This window comes from Haliotis rubra, unplaced genomic scaffold, assembly GCF_003918875.1.
Source record: "Haliotis rubra isolate DU_JTF1 unplaced genomic scaffold, ASM391887v1 Scf279, whole genome shotgun sequence".
Taxonomy (NCBI): domain Eukaryota; kingdom Metazoa; phylum Mollusca; class Gastropoda; order Lepetellida; family Haliotidae; genus Haliotis; species Haliotis rubra.
Genome location: NW_025766880.1, coordinates 691,831 through 697,830, shown reverse-complemented (window position 1 = coordinate 697,830; position 6,000 = coordinate 691,831). Strand labels below are relative to the sequence as shown.

The 6,000-nt window shown below is 36.5% G+C and overlaps 1 protein-coding gene across 1 annotated transcript in view; it reads left to right on the top strand.

The window, feature by feature from the left end:
- The first annotated feature begins 285 nt into the window (after window positions 1–285).
- Window positions 286–6,000, top strand: part of LOC124281050 (solute carrier organic anion transporter family member 2B1-like) — a 46,730-nt gene continuing 41,015 nt past the window's right edge. Inside the window, exon 1 of the mRNA XM_046717059.1 lies at window positions 286–389. The gene's annotated coding sequence lies outside the window, so the exon portion shown is untranslated. The remainder of the gene's footprint in view (window positions 390–6,000) is intronic.

Genomic DNA, 6,000 nt, shown 5'->3' with positions numbered 1-6,000 from the left:
AAATAATAGACGTAACTGCATGCTGGTATTTCATCGTGCATGTGTCACACCACAGATAAATGAATCAATAACTTTGTCGACACTTGTGCATGTGCTTCTCGCACACCTGACTGCTCCTCATTGTTGGCCTGATGTTCTGATTATTATCAGCTTTTTATTGCGTATTATATGTTTATAAGTTTTCGAGTTGCAATTAATCGCCCCGCTTTTATGCCAAATGAACTGTAATGTCTTTGGCATATCGCCAGCAACACCGCGGCAACATATTAGACCACAGGAGTCTGGTGTGGGGAAGCTGCAACTGAGTGCAGAGAAGCTCCTCGTTGATCTGCTCAAAAAGCTACCGGCCGGTGGTGACTCCGAAATCGTTTGAGCCCAGGTGTAATAAGGTATGACACTGATTTATCGTCCACATTTCATAACAATATCAGTCAAAGCAAGGTGTGTGAACTGTTATTCCAAAAAGCTAAATATAAAGTTAAAATATCAAAATTAGCACATTTTCGACACAAAAAAAAAGGTTGAGACAAACACATACGAAACTATCAACTTCAAATTAATGACCTATTCCGTAAGAATAAGAAGAGAAAAGTTAACCTTGAGAATATTGGAGCATGCTCAACAAATTGAAAATTCCCCCGATGTTGACACTTTCTACAATTATTTTGTTGAAATAAGTGAGGAATTCGAACCGAACGAGGCTGATCTCGACGAGAAATGGACTGATACATGTATTTTCAATACTGAGTCCCTTAACAACGACATTTCACGAGAAGAAATAAAATTTGCGGGAAAACAACTTAAGAAACAAAGCAACGGGCGTTGATTTAATCGAAAATGATTTTCTGATTGACTCAATGGATCAACTTATACCTCTGTTTTGAGAACATTTCAACCTTGTATTATCATCGGGTATTCTACCAGATTCGTGGCTTACTGGCATTGTTAAGCCAATATATAAAGGTAAAGGGTGTAAACTGGATCCCAACTCGTACAGACCTATAACAATTTTAAGTTGACTTGGTAAACGTTTTACAAGAGTGTTAAATAACAGGCTGAATACATTGATTTCTTAGATACCAACAATATACTAGTACTTTACCCAACTCAAGCAGGCTTCAGACAAGGGTCTTCAACATGTGATAACATTTTTGTTATGCAAGTGATGGTCCAAATACAAAAAACTCTCTCTAAAGAAACTATATACGATATTTGTAGATTTCACTAAAGCATGGAGAAGTCTGGAGAATTGGGTTGTGGCATAAACTAACAAAAACTGGGATAGATGGGAGATATTTCACGCTCATAAGAAATATGTATCATAACATAAAATCTAGGGTAATGATTGGAAATACCATATCAGATGAATTCCCGTGTTACGAAGGTCTGCGACAAGGTGAAAACCTGTCGCCCCTCTTGTTTTCCATATACCTAAATCATCTTGAACAACACCTCAAGTTGTAATGGTTTTAAATATGAAACGCAAATTAACAATATTGACCTCTTACATCATTTTATTATATTGTTATACGCAGATGGTGCCGCACTGTTCGGTGAAAATCCAAAGGATTTACAAAAATCCCTGAATGTCTTCTTTCATTACTGTAAGAAATGGAAACTTAAAGTAAATTTGTCCAAAACTAAAGTAGTTATCTTTGGAAGTGGCCCTTCACTTTTAAACTTCACTTTACCTATGGAACTGAAACTATCAATATTGTAGATACATACGATTACCTTGGAATTATATTCCCCAGGAATGGGCGATTTTACCGAGCAATTAAAGCACTTACGGAAAGCGCTACCAAAGCAATGTATTGCCTTTTAAAGAAATCAAGGAACGTTAATTTACCCTTAAATTGACTTTTAGATGCATTTGACGTAATGGTTGTTCAATTAACTTGTCTCAGATGTGGGGACACGAAAAATAATAGAAAGAATTGACTTAAAATTCCTGAAATTAGCTTCCGGTTTGAGAAATAGCACCCCACATTTTATGCTTTACAGTGAATTTGGAAGAGAGCCTTTGAGTATCAAAATCTATAAACGATATATTTTACATTGGCATAACTTAGCCTCCGAGAACACAAATTGGAGACCATCCAAGATTATATATAACTATGTTAACCACATCTGTGACAATACAAATTAAATCCCATATCCTTGATAACTGTGGTCTATCCCACGTGTTTCTAAATCCGTCTGTATGCCCGACGCCCTGGCTTGTCTCAATGGTCGAAAACACCTACACATCCCATTTTTTCCGAATTGGAAGTCTAATGTTGAATCAAGTTCCAAGTGGGATTATCATAAACATTTCAAAACCCAACCAATCTTAGAAAACTATATTCATCTAGATCTTCGAAAAAGCATATGTTACCCAATTTTGAAGTTCAGAACATTACCAATTGAGACAGGCCCATGGCTGAGCATTCCACGTGAAGACCGACAATGTCCACTTTGTGTTTCAAACGCTGTTGGAGACGATTTTCACTACGTGTTTAGATGTGAAGCTTTTCCCAAACTGCAACATCAATCTCTGAACGCTAAATACTTAGATTTTTCAAATTTATCCATCCTTAAGAAACTCTAGTCTACTACCAGCATAAGCGATCTTAAAGGACATTCTAAATTAGTGAAACACATATCTAATGCATTTGAAAAAAATGAAACATTGTTGTAATTTGTAAGCTGCTATCTTGTATATTATGTAAATGTATATACGCTTATCTCATGTACCGCCGTTGGCGGTTTCTGGAGAATAAAGGGTTTTGAGTTTGAATACCAGCATCCGGGGTTGACTGGCTGAATTTTTGTTTCTAGTGCTGACAATATCCTAGAGTCTGGAGTCGTGGATCCTATATGTAGTGGCCACTGTCCAATATCTGTTACCATCAAAGAAAAACTTAAGAAATGTAATACATACCAAAGACAAATATTTGATTTTTCATCCATAGATATGACTTTTATTACGGACATAGCTGACAATATGCATTGGGAATCCCTGTTTATATCCCAGGATGTTTCTAAAATCGCAGCTGAAATCTTCATTGTGTTTAAAAGTAGCAGAAATACATGTATACCTAACAAAACTGTTACCATGTGCCCTAGTGACTCTCCATGGATGAATAAGGTTATACGCAGTTTAATCAGAAAACGCAACCGAAAACATAAGATTGCAAAAAAGAAAAATTCGCCTCAGGCATGGAGTACCTTCAGACAAATAAGAAATTCCGTTATAAACGAAGTAAGGAAAGCAAAAAAACAAAACAAAACACAACGTTATATTAATGACATTGACGAAAAACTAAGTTCACATAACGTAGTAAAACGTGGTGGCGCTTGATAAAGCAATAAAACCAATAAATCCATAAGTTCATTCCCATATATTGTTCATAATGATGTATTGTATGATGACGATCAGGAAATTGCAAATATATTAAACAATTGTTTCACTAATCAGGCTGTTGTACCAGAACAAATTTCCTATATAGAAGATATTGTTATAACACCAACTGGATCTTTGAGCGACATAGAATGTGGTAATGGACATTCTATTGTATCTCAATGTTACAAAAGCGTCTGGTCCGGACGGCTTAAGTATTACATTCTTAAAATGTTATCCAATCAAATAGCCAAACCTCTAGCGAAGTTATTTAATATCTCTTCAAAGCATAGTGAGTATCCGAAAATCTGTGAAGAAGCGACGGTTGTGCCAATTCACAAGAAGGGTTGTATTCACGAATGTAGTAATTACAGGCCAGTTGCTTTAACAAGTTGTTTAGCTAAAGGTTTTGAAAAATGCGTCTTTAAATACTTTTTCCATTTCCTTAATGATAACAATATACTTTCGGACCTGCAATTAGATTTTATGCCTTGTGACTCAATTTCTAATCAGTTAACATTTCTCTACAACTTTATATCAAAAACATTAGATCAATGCAAAGAAATTAGAGCTGTATTCTGTGACATAAGTAAAGCCTTCGACAAAGTGTGGCATAAAGGCATAATCCATAAACTGGAGTCTTACGGTATTAAAGGTAAACTATTAAATTGGTTTAGAAGCTATAAATGAAAGAACACAGAAAGTTGTCATCTGAGCGGGCTGTGTTAGCTGGGGTTCCACATGGGTCAGTCCTTGGACCCTTGCTGTTCATAATTTATATAAATGACATTACCAATGGTATAGAGTAACATCCGTATATTTGCTGATGACACCTCACCATATATCATTATCGAAGATCCAGCAGTTGCGGCTCGCTACCTGGCTAAAATTTCATAGTGGGCAATAAAATAGAAAGTTTCATTTAATCCAATTAAAACAAAATCCATACTTTTTACTAGGAAAAAAATGAGCTCTAAACTACCACTCTTTATGAGGGGTGGGAGGGGTGACTAAGAATCTTGTTAAAGTGTCATTGACCAATGCAATTTAAGTATTTTACACGAGGGTAAGATAATAAAAGATCACAACTCCAGCTGGCCAGAGGCATTCGCTGTTTTGAATTGAAACTTGCACATCTGATCATAGAGAAGATTTTTCCCGCGGTTTGGCTGTAACTGATAACGAGACAGAGAATGTAAATAAGATAGTAAAGGAGACTTTGGAACAACTGAAGATACACGATGTGAAGACCTAATTCTATCATGCACATTGCATGATGTCCAAGCCAAGAAACTGGCTTACAACCAAGAGACTCCCTAACAACCTGGGATCTGCACCTCAACCAAACTCTTGCAACCATTCGATTCATCATAAGTAAATCAAGTTTCATCTTTCTATCTATTGTATAATAGATATGCCGTGTCACCTATGGATAACCTGCTGAAACCCAGCAGAAAATACACTGGAGAAGAATGGCATAAATTGGCTCTGCAACACCAATCCTTTGTGAGCGTACATCGTAACATGAAGAAAGCAAAGAAACGACTATCAAAACAGCAAACCAAATACTATCAAGTTTGGAGATCCAGTGTACTATAAAATACATCAAAGAAAGAGAAAGTTACAGAATAAATGGCAACCATACTACCGAGTCATCGAACAGACGTCACCTGGGACCTACATAATTCGCAAACAGCTGGATGGCACAACCACCAAGGCTCATGCAGAGCATTTGCAGATAGCAAACTTGGATGAATGAGATATAACCAAAGACAAAGAAGGAAGACCCAAGCGGAATGCTAATTATGCTGTTCCTCCTTCCTCAGAATCCAGCAATGACGAAGCAGATTACGATATAAATGACTCTGAACCACGAATCATCAAACATGATTCCACTGAAGAAGATGATATACCTCTTGCTGAACTTGCTAAAAGATTGAAACACCAGCACACCGATACTGGTAGTGTCTCTGACAGTTCTAACGAGAACCAGAGTACGATTAGAGAAACTGACCATACAAAAATGGACATTGATGCCTTATCCCAGCCAAATAGGTCTAACGACTCGGTAAGAGCTCTGTAAGAAGCAGTGCACGTGGTTTCTCAATATATGTATATACTAGTGATATAACATTTGCGATTTGTTTTCCAGAATTAGGCAAAAGGACAAAAGAATCTTGGAACATGTGGTTCAAGAAAGTTTAAGTATCCTTAATGTATCAAGGGTAGCCATCAAGGAAAATAGACATACAATAAGTTCTATCATTGATACTCTTCAAAAAGTTGATGAAAAGGTAAACAATGTATCCCAAACCTTAAATAAATAAATGAAGAATTCGATTGGGCAGTCACTACGTATCTCAAAATAGAGTTTGCCATTGAAGAAGTGAGGCACACCCCAAACTTTGATGGCATAGGTTGAACATATTCAGGTAAAATTAGCCTATTGTCCTTAGGACATTTATGCCTCAATATAATCAGACCTGGTGAATTACTTGTTCTTCTGAAAAAGACCCGATCCTGAAATAGACCTATGGAATTTCTATCAAACATTGACATGTTCAACTGTTCTGTATAAATTCTGGTGGTTACTACACTACCTCTTCTTGATTTAGGTG